Here is a 15,264-nt window from a genome sequence, read left to right on the forward strand (position 1 = left end):
GTAATTTGCTCAGTAGCTACCAGCCCTTGCTTGTGGTATATTTTGGATCAATCTTCAAGCAAGTGGTCTTGCTTAGTATCCTGGCCAGAGAACCAAAACAGAGATGCCTCTCTTGTCTAAGCAAACGTAAATATGCTATGCTTGTTAACTACATGGATCACATGGTTTGGGATTATGCTTCTAGTTTGCATAAAGGCTACATTTAGTTACAACCCTTATGTTCTCATTGTAATAGCAACCAGTAATGTTTGCTCCAGTAATCTAAGCTTCAAAATAGAAATCCAATTTAAAACAAGTCCATTTTCTGGATAATGATTTAACGCAAGGCAATTTAAATATCACATTTCAAATACAGCCAATTGTGACATGATGCAATGCATTCTTTTCCTATGTTGCTTCTGGGATTCCTTGTTCATCATTAGCACTATTACCACAGTTCCTCTCCCCCAAAGCAGAATAAAATTAAGGTTAGCTGTTAGGCATGTTTCCATCATAAAAGAATGTACTGGAGTCTTATAAACGTTGTTAATTCTTTAAGAGAGAGAGAGAGAGATTGCACTTTCTCCAGCACTCCGGTTAAAGAAAGAGTTTTGATTAAAGCAACATCAGCCCTATCTTCCCAACACCCCCAATTCTACAATGCTGTTCTTTTGGCTCTTTTGTCACAATACTGGACAAACCAGCTATTTATTTTATTTTATTTTATTTTAATTATTTTATTTGAGGAGCTACAGCCTCCACAACCTGCAAATTCCAAGGTAACATAAGACAAAGAGGCTGAATCGCTCCCTAGAGTCCACTGTGCTTCAGCAATTACCAGGTCATACCTAAAAGGAAGCTTTGCTTGACAAGAAAGCACGGCTCATGACATCACCTTACTGTTGTTGCATAGCCCAAAATTTAGAAAACGTATCTCATTCATCTTGGCTATTAAGAAAATGTTACAAAGAGTGGCAAATTTTGAGCCATCAAGGTACATAATCAACAGGAGCCTTGCTCTGACAACTACAGTTAATTTTCCCTAGAAAATGATAGTGCAGTCCTTTAGAGTTACTCCTTGCTGTACCATAATTCCCAGAAGTCTCTATAAGGTGTAAGGGGGGGGGGAGCCAGGAAGCAGAGGTAGCTATGTTAAGAAAGATAAAAAATTAGAACTGTTACAGAAGGAAAGACAGTAACAGTTCACTGCCTAAAGTGATTTCATAATTAGACAAAACTTAAACATGCAACAAAGAATTTCTAAAATTATTAGGTAAAGGTACCCCTGACCATTAGGTCCAGTCGTGGACGACTCTGGGGTTGTGGCGCTCATCTCGCTCTGTAGGCCAAGGGAGCCGGCATTTGTCCACAGACAGCTTCCAGGTCATGTGGCCAACATGACTAAGCTTCTGGTGAACCAGAGCAGTGCACGGAAACGCTGTTTACCTTCCCGCCAGGGCGGTACCTATTCATCTACTTGCACTTGGCGTGCTTTCGAACTGCTAAGTGGGCAGAAGCTGGGACCGAACAACGGGAGCTCACCCCGTTGCGGGGATTCAAACCGCTGACCTTCTGATCGGCAAGCCCTAGGCTCTGTGGTTTGGACCACAGCACCACCCACGTCCCTTATTACAAAATTATTACACGCCCACAAAAGATGGATTACAGAAGCAGCAAAGCAAAACAAAGCAGTGTGTTTTTTTTATACTGCACAAATTATGAAGTTAGATTTTTGTACTTAATGACTTTTTAAGATTAAGAACTGCTTTTAAAAGGAGTTTTAAGTAATTACTAGTGAACTAAGTCCTTTTGAAGTACATGTTCAGAAAGTCTGCAGGGTTGATTTCATGTCAACTTTCACTGGAATACCTCAAGACATTCATTTATTCAACTGAAAGAGCAAAAAATTCAAACAGGAATTGACAGCTTGAAGCCACCTGACAACATGGGGCATGTAATACTCTAAGATGCAGGTGCAGTTCCAATTGCAAGTGTTTATAAAGCTCTAAGCAAAAACAGGGCACATCAGCTCCCTTTCACAAACAACACTGGGTAGTACGGCAGTTAGCGTCAACGTACCTTATTTAAAAGTTACTCAAGTATCCTATTAAGCACATTCCATAATTCACATATTCAGAACTGATATGGACAATATTACTACAGTATGTTCAATTCTGGCAGCATAACATACTATCAAGTCAAGGACCAGTATTAAGGATCTGCTGTGCTAGGTCAGTCTGACATAACAGGCAGTGTGCTAGGAGTGCAGGCACGCAAGGCAAAATAAATGTTAAGAACAATATTTTGGATAGTCACAATTCAGAATTATTAACTCTTAAGTCTTTTCATTCCAGACTTGTAACCATAACCAACTTGAAAGGCTCTGAACAATTTTGAATCTTTTCCTGAAACCAAGTGCTCGGACAACCTTGGAAAACACACTTTGGTGCATCTCTGTTTGTTGACCCCTGGGCTGAGCGATATATCAATATATTATCCAAAACTGGTTTGAAGTCTGTATTGTGGTAACAGTTTCATAATATTTGACATGGTGATATATCGTGAATCACAATGTGTGCATGTAGCCTACTATGTATAGTGATGTGAGGAAAACCATGAAGCTGGTCAATGCTTCTCTCATTATTCCTGCCACCCCTGTTGCTTTGTACTATAAAATAGCAGCTGTAAAAGGGTAAAGGTATGTATCAGTTTTAGAACCCTAAGTAGTAGTATTTCCCAGGACATTACCTCATTTGCCTTTACATAGTTCTATCCTTGTATCAGACATTGTGATATATTGGTATATCTATCATAAGTCTACTGTTCAAGGGATTGATCTTGTGAGAGCCCTTTCATGATATCTATTGATTTTATTTTTGGGATTTGTCCATGTTATTCCCATTGCATCATGTGTCCTGTCTCAACTAGGAAAGATGGAAATGTGTGACTATCATCCCATATGCACCTTAAACATTCAAGAGGCTGCCTCACTCTCAGCTTCCTTTTCCTGTCCCACGTTCCTTTATTTTCCCACAGTTCAAGTGTCTGATAGTAGTACTGACCCCATTACAACTTAATGTCAGGAGCATTTTTGTAAATTCATTGTGAAAAACGTAAGATTTTGGAGTGATTATGTATGCTTCAGCAATCATCTGTTTTAAAGATATGGTAAGAAACATTTTTTTTGTTTTCACTATAGCTAACAAAATAGATCCATTCTGAAAACCTTAACACACTATTATAAAAATGGCAGTGGATTGAATTGAACATTGAAGCTGAAGTTCCAAATGCAACATTAACACACACCCTTCACAACCAGTTGCCAAAAAAAAATACAATAGGAATCAAAAGCTTTGAAAAGATGTGAAGCATTATATCCTTATTTCAAATACCAAAAAAACCCACATCTTCCAAGACAGAACTTTTAATCCATGCAGCCATGAAAGTGGGACAAAAGTACTTAATCCCATTTATCTTAGAAACACCCTCACACATGGCTACAAATATTACTTTAATACATACATATTCACATTCTGAAAAGCTTCTTCTTCTTTCCATTTTCATTTCCTGCCACCCCTGTACAAAAAGAGCAATTTTTATTTTTTATTTTTCATGCAGCTATTTTTGTGCAAGAGCACTTCTACACAAAAGAGCTGTGAAAAAACACACAACCCACAAATATGCCTTCAGCAACAGCAGGTGAAAAAGGGTGGGCTGCATCCTTCCTTTGGACTGATAGAAACAACATGGAAGTCGTGGTGAGGTAATACGTAGATGGCATCCAGCAAAACATCACCACCCTTCTAAAGCCTACCCACAGAATGTGCTTCAGTGCACTCAGTCATGTATTGTGTGATTTTATATTGGATTTCTTCCCCTATTGGATTATCCACAGACTGGAAATATTCAGATTAGGGGCGGGGGGTGTTATGGACTGCTACTTGGATGAAGAGGACATCATGTGGCATGGATGAGCCCTAAGTAAAGTAAACAGGGAACCGTTACCCTTTCAACTCTACATTAGAACAATGCCATATGAACTTTTGACATGCACAGTTGATCTGTGAAGAACTCTGCCACTAAGAGTAGCACTGATTGTACAATTTGGTTTTTTTTTAAATGAGACCAGTAGACAGACAGTTCTCAAAAATGCAGACAACTCAGTTTATCTACTTTAATGCTTTGGATTATCACCAATATTTTAGTACAAGTGTAAATGGCAGAGAGAAGCGCAATACTAAACTAGTGAGATTTCTTTATAGAATTTATACCCTCTTTTCACTATATGTCTCAAAGTGGCTTACAGAAAATAACAAAACATACAAAAAACAAAATTAAAAACACAGACTAAAACATCAGTAGACAGAAACATTAGAGCAGCTCCAAGTTAAGTGGGTATAGCACAGTAGCCTAAAGTCACAATCCTGTGCATGCTTACCTGATAATGAAATTCACTGAACTCAGTGGGTGTTGGCTCCAGGAAGACATGCACATAATTGAGCTAAAGGGGCAAGGTCCCAGTGACCAACAGTTTTGGCTTGGGTGCCAAGAGCACCCAAAACATCAGGAACTCTGACATGATCTATTGGTGTGCAAAATCCATGTCAAGTTAGCATCAGGCCAATAGCAAACTGAGTATCTAACCTGGCAAATAATTCCATTTGGACTGAGAACAGGGCCACAGACCAGTTTATATGTTACAACTGCCAGTTCTGCACCAGCAACAGATGCCCTTGCAAATGTCAGTTTTTCCTAGATGTTGTACAAAAACCTATACATCCACTTTGTAAATATACCCTACAAGAACTGCTAACAATGTTGTACTACCACACATACCTGTATGGCACATGAGTAGCCGAAAAAAAGAAAGGAGTAGCAACAATCACTCTCTTCAAAACAAAGACTTCCTACCTGACCGGGGAGGCAATTCTTACCCCTCATAAGCAGACGCTACATTAACAAGGATCTAAGCCTAAGGACGCGGGTGGCGCTGTGGGTTAAACCACAGAGCCTAGGGCTTGACGATCAGAAGGCTGGCGGTTCTAATCCCCGCAACGGAGTCAGCTCCCGTTGCTCGGTCCCAGCTCCTGCCAACCTAGCAGTTTGAAAGCACGTCAAAGTGCAAGAATGGTAGATAAATAGGTACCACTACAGTCGGAAGGTAAACGGCATTTCCATGTGCTGCTCTGGTTCGCCAGAAGTGGCTTAGTCATGCTGGTCACATGACCTGGAAGCTGTACGCTGGCTCCCTCGGCCAATAACGCAAGATGAGCGCTGCAACCCCAGAGTCGGTCATGACTGGACCTAATGGTCAGGGGTCCCTTTACCTTTTAAGCCTACATTTTAGTCATGTTATAGCAACTCTCATCAGTTTATAGTATGAAAAGTAATTATTAAGAAGTGTGACCACTATGAGCTAGTGTTAAGTCAGTCACCAATGCTCCATATATTGATAATTACAGCTGTTTAAACCACTAAAGCAGAGGTTCCTAAACTGTGGTCCATGAGTATCTGTGAAGAATGGTGGGAGCAGCAGGTGCTCCATCATTCTAGGAAACTGGTGTCCATTTGGAAGCTTAGTGGGACACACTAGAAGTGATGGGGCAGGAGAAACTTGAACAGAGTGGAAAGGATTGGAAATCAGAAAGACAGAGCATGAGGCAAATCCATATAAATGTTTTTCTGTGTATTTATTGATTTAACCACTATTGTGTTTTTTATGCTCTCATTATAATTGCTAACCATTCGATTGCTAGAATAAACAGAGGCAATAACAGGAAACTGTCTAGAACCTGACAGAATAATCCCATTAGGACATACTTTTGCCTCTGGATTTCATTAAGTAGTTTATACCCATGTACAAAATGACACTACAAAGTTGAAATATTTTAGTATTTCAGATAAAAAGGGTCACTCAATAATTGTCAATGGCCTTTCCTGCATATTGGAGCAGCACCACCATTTCCTCTTCCTTATTGCATGCAAAATCTAATAAACATATATTATTTCTCATTTTCCTCTTCCAAATGAAGCCTACTTGATTGCTGTTTCTATATATGTATTTGTGCATAATACCGTAATGTATTAGTAAAAATCTTATACTAGAGGTTTAAGTGATAAATTGGCATGAGGTAACTAATAAGTATTTTCCCTCTATAGGAATTATCACAATAGTAGTATCCAGTCGTGTTTCAGGTATAATGTACTGTTCCTCAATAGTTCACTAACTGATTTCAATGGCTGCTTTGACTAATATAGAGGAAAAGATTTTGTAATAACATGCTGTGAAACCATCTGGATCAAGCATTTGATTTCTTTTGGCATCAAGCAGGGTGTGTACATGTATGTATGCAAATCTGTTCATGGAAAAACTAGGACATCTTCAAAAAGCTCGTTAGCAAATGACTTATATGGTAGTAATTGACTTATATTGATGGTATCTTTATGGTAGACCAATGGTAAAAAGGGTGTTAGGACAATTTTAAAAATTACATCAATTCTATACACCTAACTATCAACTTAACCTTCAGTACCGACACTGAAAATCCACATATCCCTTACCTTAGATGTCCTTCTCAACATTAAGAACAACAAAATAGTCACTAAACTCTGAAACAAACCCAGTAAAGGCCAAGAAATACCTGTACCAGGAATGATGCTAAGCAAAACATTTTTTAATTGTCTACACTCTACAGCTTAGCTCTAATTTGTACCAACACATAACAACATCTAAGAAGGACCAGCGAACATCTTCTGCCCAGAGGATATTCTCTTCTTGTAACTGATTTCTTTCTTGTAATTGTAAATGCAACATCCACTAGGCCTACATCCTGCCTAGAAAAAACCTCCTCCATCAAAGTAGGTGTCAATAAACAATGAACAGCATATCCTATTTGTGGTAGCTGGGAGACACTAGATGGAAATCTATCACCTGGTGATCAGAGAAAGCTACCCATTGTTGGCAAACTCTGAATGTCTGGCTGAAGCTGTCAACAAGCCTCCTATTAAAGCAATTCACCAGCCTCCAAGTCTTCACAAACTATTACTGAGAGCTCTACTTCTACCACCTATCAGTAAATCTAAATTTTGTCCTTGTAATTCCAATTCCTGTAAAACCTGTGGAGGCGACAGGATAACACAGAAGGGAATTTTACATACTCCTCCTTAAACAGTGGGAGTGAGCTAGATTATTTATTATGTAATCACAAATGTGCCCCTTACATAAAGAATTTTACAGTGGGAGACCAACTGGAGAATGATTGCCAGTCTTTATGACAGGTTTTTAGGATACGATGAGAGGCAGCAAAGGAAGTACAGTCTGAAGTGGGATCTCAATATCCAGTTAAGAGTAGAGGAAGCTCTACTCAATGAACAGATTATTAGAAATAGACTACTGGGAACAGAGAACTATGATCCACAGCCCATCTATTTTGATATTGTGCAATATGCAGATATTATTTATTCAAACAACTTGCCTTACAAGTCAAGCCATCATCCTATGTGATGGTTTGATGCAAACTGTACACAGGCAAGACATGATCTTTGCATACTGAGCAGGCAAGTTTGCTAAACCAGAGCTACTCCTCGGTTTCTGCTGCCAAGGTTACTCTTCAGTTGACATATGGGGTGGAAATCTGGGGCATTTCAGAACCCATTCATTTCTATGGTAGTGCCCAATACAGTGGAACCTCAGTTTATGAACACCTCGGTTTACGAATTTTCGGTTTACGAACGCCGCAGACCCATCTGGAACGGATTAATTCACTTTCCATTACTTTCAATGGGAAAGTTTGCTTCAGTTTATGAACGCTTCAGTTTATGAACAGACTTCCGGAACCAATTACACCCATGCTTCGGGTTAAGTACGCTTCAGGTTGAGTACTCTGCGGACCCATCTGGAATGGATTAATCCACTTTCCATTACTTTCAATGGGAAAGTTCACTTCAGTTTATGAACGCTTCAGTTTAAGTACTCTGCGGACCGTCTGGAACAGATTAATCCAGTTTCCATTACTTTCAATGGGAAAGTTTGCTTCAGTTTATGAACGCTTCAGTTTATGAACAGACTTCCAGAACCAATTGTGTTCATAAACCAAGGTACCACTGTAGATTTATTTGTACATTACAGTGGTACCTCGGTTTGCGAACGCCGAGGCATTTGCTCACCGAAGGCACGCTTCTGCGCGTGCGCGAAGCGCCAATAAAGCGCTTCTGCGCTTGCGCGAGCTGTACATATCGCACCTGCGCATCCAACGCCGCGGAACCCGGATGTAAACTATTCCGGGTCTGCAGCGTTCGTAAAGGGAGGTTTTCGTAAACGGAGGCGTAAACCGAGATCTCCTACCAGGAACCCCCACAGCCCACCTGCAGGAAGAAGCAGAAGTAATGCCAATTTTATATTTCATTTTGAGGGAAATTTTCTCTCTCTCTTTTTTAAATGTGATAAACAATAAATGAACTGGTTCAAATTGTGTATAACAGAGCAGTCTCAGTCATCCTCCACAAACACCTGGACAGCTAATAGTAAAAGAATGAGGACACATGGACTAGGCCCAGTGACTTTTTTGCTGCTGAAATCCAACTTAGCCATTACAATATTAAAGTGTGGCTCCAATACCTGTTTGCAGAACAGAACATTACTTTATCCAGATTTTCTGATATTTTTCCCACCTAAAACTCACACCGCAAGGAAGAGAAATACTTGCCTGAAGTAAATCCACATTTTCTCTGCAATGTACCGTACTTTCAGGCCTGCATTTTCAGACTATGAAGCCAATTGTCTGGAAGGGAGATTTAAGAAAATCCCCAGAGATCAGTGTTTTTGCATATGCAGTAAAATGTAATAAAATACCTAAGCAAAGATAGAGAAATCTTTAGTGGTGGCTAATGCCCTCAGTGGTATGGATAAGATTTAATATAGGTTTTCCAGTACAGATGGGTCTGTAATATTTAATACAGCGAAATTCACAGTGAAGGCTACCCAACTTAGACAAGGTCATGTGGCCTCTCTTGAGAACAAATATTTTTCTTTTTAAGTATGTCTTATTTATTGTACAGTATAGGTCAAGATTTTACTGTTATGCATAATTATTAAGAATAATTTATGCTTATGTTTCTTTTTGGGTAACATCTGTATTTGGCTGCCTTATTAATCAATTTGGTTCTGTATCACCTGTGTTTATTTCATGGAGACAGTTACCTTCAATAGCACCAGGATAGGTAGGACATAGTATATCACCTGCCAGTCCTGCAATATAATCTATATTACCAAGTACAAAAACCAGGATGTCATATTCAGTATGTAGGTAAAACCACAACTGACCTTTGCAAACACTTTACAAACCACAAATGTGGAATTTTATTCAATTAAGTGGAACAACCGGTTGATAAAACATTTTAGTTCTGAGAACCATATTCTGTCCGATGTATCAATAACTGCAACAGTTATCAACTGAGCGTACAATGTTAGCAAAGAAAAAAACTTCTGGTTGTGCACAATGGACACAGTAATACCACACTATTTCAACCTGGATGATAGTACCAACATCACTTAGCTTCAGCAAATGAAGTCCTTCTGAACATTCCATCTTCAAAGCTCTATAATTGCCACCTTGGCAACAGTATCCTCTCATTTTTATCAGAGCAGCTAACAAAGGCTGAAGCTGAAATGTTTTGCCACATCAATGAAATCTGTCTTGTTATTCATAAATATATTTGCCTTCTAACATTTCCGTTTCTGAAAGTATTTCATGCCAACCTTCAATTGTTGCATCGTGGCATCTTAATTATTTGTAATAATTGTGGCTTCTTAATTTATTTTTAATCATTAGACTACTTTCTCTTTGTTTTTGTTTAACACAATGCCCCAACACCTTGCTATCCTAATTCCTCTAATGCTTCTCCCAATGATTTTCTCTGCTGTGATGCCATACAACACAGAACAAGCAATCACATGGGCAGGGTCCATGCTAATAATCACTGCCCTACTATCCCAGCAGGGTAACAATAGGGTAGAAAGATTCGTGGAATTGGAGCACCAATATTGGACAAGCCATTCACGGACACTTGTGAGCAGTACACAAACCACAGCATAGGGAAGCAGCTTCCAACTCCCAAGGGTACATGTGAATGAGGTCAAGGTCACATTTGCTACTTGTTCCAAAGGTAAAGACAACAGCTCTGGCAGCTTAGAGGAACAGAACACTCATAAATCTGAATCTATTTCATCCAAATGCATGAAGTAAACTGGAAAGAGGGTGGGTGTACAAATGAAGATGGGGGGGGAGACTGAGGGGGGATTGACTATCCAATAGCCTTTTATTTTCAGTCAAAACTTCCATTTTTGCACAAGTTTGGACTTCAACAGTGATGGTGCGACCACAGTTCAACCTACATCAGAAAATCAGAAGTATTCTAAGAGAAATTCCCTCATCTGTATCCTAAGAAGCCCCAGTGCTCTGAACATTTGTGACATGCCTTCCATTAATCTTCAAGCAACGTAACATGACCAAAAATGAAACAAATGAAAGCAGGAGAACTAGGTTTTCAGCTGTCACATTCACCAGAATTGACAGCCACTATAGGCTGGACGTGACAAGTCATTGCCGTTTCAACTGGTGATATCCAACCAAGAAAATCCATACCTTAATTGTATCCTGTGAATATACCTAGTGGCATCTATACCCACAAATATTTATTCAGAATATTCCTGTATAAAAATGTTCTTTATAAGTATCCACCAAAAATCATTACAAGGCTTTTGAACTCTAAATACAAATAGACAAAATTTAAGTGGCAGGTTTACTGATCTTTAAGTGTAGCATGTTTTTTAAAAAGCGCATTTGTTTTTTTTAAAAATACAGAAGAGAAGGAAACAAAGCACATACTAACTCATTCAAGAATACTGTGGAAGAACTAATAATAATTTCAGTTCACTACATAGTGGGCGTAGGAATAAGACTTCCTTGGTGAGGCATTTGTTTTCAACTGTTGCTATATTTTACTCATTCATTGGATACTACGCCAGATACAGTTCTAAATTAGACAGTCGTCCACATGCAGTACATTTCAAGAAGGCTTATTTAAGAAAAACTCAGGAAGCTGTAATATCTTGTAACAATCCAGTTACAGTATGAGAACTGTAGCTGAAGATGAGATGAGAAAGCAAAAGTGGGTCAAGAATAGAGTTGCTATGGCCAAGTTTTCAGATAAATCACAAGTGAATTATGGCACAGCCTACAGATATGAGACAATATACTATTAACCAAACAGCTGTTTGTTAGACTTCAATTCAAGCTGTTTTTTCCTGCAATGTACTAGTAAACCTGTTCAAATAGTTATATTGTTTGATGCATTTTTCCTGAGCTAGTAGTTTGATGCACTTTCCCTGAACCAGTAAGGGGTAATTTTAATGTACTTACTTTACATTGCACACACACTTCAAGAGCACAATACAGTAAGTACATGTGCACACCTTCTTCTTCTTTTTTTTGCAAAAGCAAGATGAGCACACAAATGCAGTGATGTACATGACTAATTGCTCTTCAGCACGAGGTTGATCCCCAGAGCACAGAGTTCTACCTCCTCTTTGATCCCACTAATCCCTGTACACTGGAAACTCCCACACTCATTTTCAAAGCCAAAAGGTCAGGCAGCAACACATATGATGTCACAGCACTTTGACAGTTGCAGAGGAACAAACTTCTTCCACATGGCAATGAATTCCAACAATTTGTTCAAGAGCACATTGTATCCATATGAACATTCATAAGTGACAACTGCTGCGGGGCTGGATCGAGCTGTTCTTTACCAGTATTTCCAGCAGATAAGTAAGCATAGGACTCATTTGCACTTAACGCTAAACCACAGAACATGCTGAAAGAAGCCCAAGCACTCCCCTCTTTTTTCCTGCATGACAAGGAGAATGCCTACTACTGCATTTAGTTTCAGTTTCCAGAAATACTAGCCTGTTATGTTCAAACCAGAAAATGGGTTAAAATTGGGGTAGGCAACATGGTGCCCTCTGGGTGTTGCTGGACTTTAATTTCTGCCATTGGCCCATGCTAGCTGGGGCTGTTGGGAGTTGTAGCCTAATAGTATCTTGAGTTCACCAACCACACTGACTACCCTTGGTTTAAAACAAATGCTAATCAATTTCTAAACAAGTCAAGTTCAAAGCATGACAGTTGTAAACCAACTAGTTTGGCTTTGGTTCATACATAATGAAACCTGAGGATTTGCAGAAAGTGAGACTATAGAATTCCTCCCACTGTAACCTTGGACTCATTCCAGCTTGTGCACATAACACTGAAGGTTAGCACTATAGGCACAAGCTGGAACAAACCCAAGCATTAAGTGCAAATCAACTCATTCAGCATGCATTAGTATTAAATGATATTCTGCTTAATAAATTTACATTCAAACATTTAGAAAGTTGAGTGCATCAACATCTAGTCCCCTCACATTGTACAACAACATGTACACATACTAGCCACCAAGTTATGACCTAGTGAATCAAAAGTGAATGTTCCAGAATCAGTATATTTATTTTTGTTAAAAGAAAGCCTCTGGCAAAGTAAATTCAAGACATTTGAATTGCTGGTATCAGTCAGCACATTATTTATTTATTTATTTATTTATTTATTATTATTATTAGTTGCTGTTGAACTAGATGTGATTAACATATTGCTCCTAACAATTTGTAGGACAAAACAAAATGTCTTAAATGGAACGAAATTATAACAGTGGCTTTTTTTTAAAGGATGTGAGCTGGAAATTTAGGAAGCTTGCGCAAGAAAAAATAATTTGAGCTTTTAAATCTCTAAGTTTAAATCCATGTTATGGCAAGTATCAAAACTCTGGGCCACTTTGCTGCAGATGTGAGCCATACTACCTTTTAAATTGTTATCTGCACAATCATATGTGATCAGAAAGCTACGTAATCACAAAATGTAGGGATTGAGTGTAAACTATGATTGAAGATAAGGATCTGATCAAAGTCTAAAGGAATCTTCCCAAGTATTTTCTATCTGAACTTCCATATCTTCAAGACAACTGTGGTGCTGATAACTATAATATAATAAAGAAAGTCTCTGAAGAATAATTTAATCCTTCACAACTATGTGGAGGTTTTCCATCTTGTTCTGTAAATGCCCACACCAAGAGAAATGAAAAGTATTCATTTCTGGGTATTTTACAGGGCCCTTCATATTTGAGATGCACAGATAAGAATATCCAAAGTTACAGTATCATAAATTATTTCTGAAATTAAAAGCTAGACGCTGGAAATGTCATCCTTTACAGTTAAATAAGGGAAATGTACATTAAAATTTGGCCGCCATTTTCTTGAAAAACTTAATTGGGCTTAAGATTTACAAGCCGGCAACCACTTTTTTGGGGGGGGTGCTTTTGAGGTCCAGGAGGCAGAATATATTTGTATATAAATAAATAAGAGTTTAAAAGTTTACTCAATATTCAGCAAGGTTCAAATACCCTTGGATTTGTATCATACTTTCCTTCCACACTGATAGCATTGCAAACCTCACTAAAAAAATGAAGAGTTGAAAATAAATGTTTTGGAACAAATTAATTGAAGTCTATCAATGCATAGTTTAGCATCTACCACAACCAGAAGAAATACAGGCAATTGTTACGTGCAACTAAATATGCATGCCCTTCAGCTCAAGATGGCATTCTCTTGTTTCCTCAACTGCTGAATAAGATGACAGACTGTGTATAATTTTGGCCAAGTAGGATACGGAAATGTGAATCAAATATGTTCAACAATGTGCAACCTAGCCCTCAAACACAGAAATCTAGTGATCTACTACACATTCATTCACAGATTTAAATGAAGGTGGCAATGCAGCAATCAATTAAGAGAGACATTATTTCCTTTTGCAGTAAAGCATCAGTCTCTTTTCTCGCAGCGTTCTTCTATATTTTGAAAGCTTACATAGCAGCAACAACCAATGTGACTCCTGAACAAACTGAAAGATCTTAAGCTAAACTTTCATATTAAGTCTCTTACAGGTTATCAAGAAATATGGCTGCTTTGAAATAGTGGTTCTATTGAAAGCAGTGTTAAATTTCATACCAGAATCTCATAGAATCATATAATTGTAGAGTTGGAAGGGCCCCAAAGACCACCCAACCCCCTGAAAAGCAGGAAATTTTACAAAATGCTATCAATCATCTAAATTTGCTAAGACCTTATATACATACACCCCATAACACATCACTACCTTGCATTTCCAGATGCCACTTCTCCCTTCTCTCCCCAAATAACTTCACCCAACACAGGAGATTCATTGAGCCAGAAGTGGTTAGGCACTTGTGCATTGCTAACCCTTTCAGTGATTCCAGTGGACAGTAACCCAAACTTTAGAGAAACGGTAAACTTTGCAGAATTGTTTGCAGAAATTGTTTCCTCCACTTTTTGCGACTGCCTCTGTTTGCAACCACTTCGGTTTCCGACCACTGCGGACCCAGAAGTGTTTACATCCGGGTTCCGCGGCGCTCGGATGAGCAGAAGCGATCTGTGCAGCTCGCGCATGCACAGAAGCGATCTGCGCAGCTCGCGCATGCACAGAAGCGATCTGCGCAGCTCGCGCATGCGCAGAAGCTCTCTATTGGCGCTTCGCGCATGCACAGAAGCGTGCCTCGGGGAGCAACGAACTCAGGGAGCAACCGGCTCCCCGGAACCAATTGTGGTCATAAACGGAGGTATGACTGTAGATTGTCATACCCTACAATCTATTATTCTCCCTTTTAGTCCTAGAGTTTCAAGAGGGGGGAAATGTGCGAGGATAAACATCAGTGACAAGGCCTTGCAAGTCACTCACACAGTTCTTTATAGTAAGCAACAAAGACAATCAGTCACACACTCAAAGGGAAGAATGTCTACCAACATGTCATTAGAACATTAACAAGGACAAAATACTTGCTTAACACTTTGATTCCCTTATCAACAGCAGGGTTCCTATATAAACAGGAAAAGAATGTTGGAAAAGTAACTTTATAAGCTGAGGTAACCTCAAATGGGCTTCCTCAAATGGAAGTGCTGTTTTGCATGAGACAGAAAAAACAATTGCTTTGTAATCTTTATTTCTTCACTGGCAGTCAAAATAAAGCTTAAAAATCGTATGCATTTTTGGAGTGCAATTTCTTTCCCTGAAGTTTGCTAACAACACACACCACAACACCTTTCCAATATCAAATTATCTGGCAAACAACAGAAACTGTTTCAATTGACATCTTCCCTGCTGCCCCTTCCAAAACAGGTAC

The 15,264-nt window shown here is 38.9% G+C and overlaps 1 protein-coding gene across 9 annotated transcripts in view; it reads right to left on the minus strand.

Annotated features, from left to right (window-relative positions):
• Positions 1–15,264, minus strand: part of MEF2A (myocyte enhancer factor 2A) — an 88,187-nt gene that overhangs the window by 70,449 nt on the left and 2,474 nt on the right. For 2 of the 9 annotated variants that reach the window (XM_060282512.1, XM_060282513.1), the window contains exon 1: positions 3,502–15,255. The exons of the other annotated variants lie outside the window; for them this stretch is intronic. The gene's annotated coding sequence lies outside the window, so the exon portion shown is untranslated. Of the gene's footprint in view, positions 1–3,501; positions 15,256–15,264 lie in introns of those variants that run through there. 9 annotated transcript variants of the gene reach the window in all.

Source organism: Zootoca vivipara, chromosome 14 (assembly GCF_963506605.1).
Source record: "Zootoca vivipara chromosome 14, rZooViv1.1, whole genome shotgun sequence".
Taxonomy (NCBI): Eukaryota; Metazoa; Chordata; class Lepidosauria; order Squamata; family Lacertidae; genus Zootoca; species Zootoca vivipara.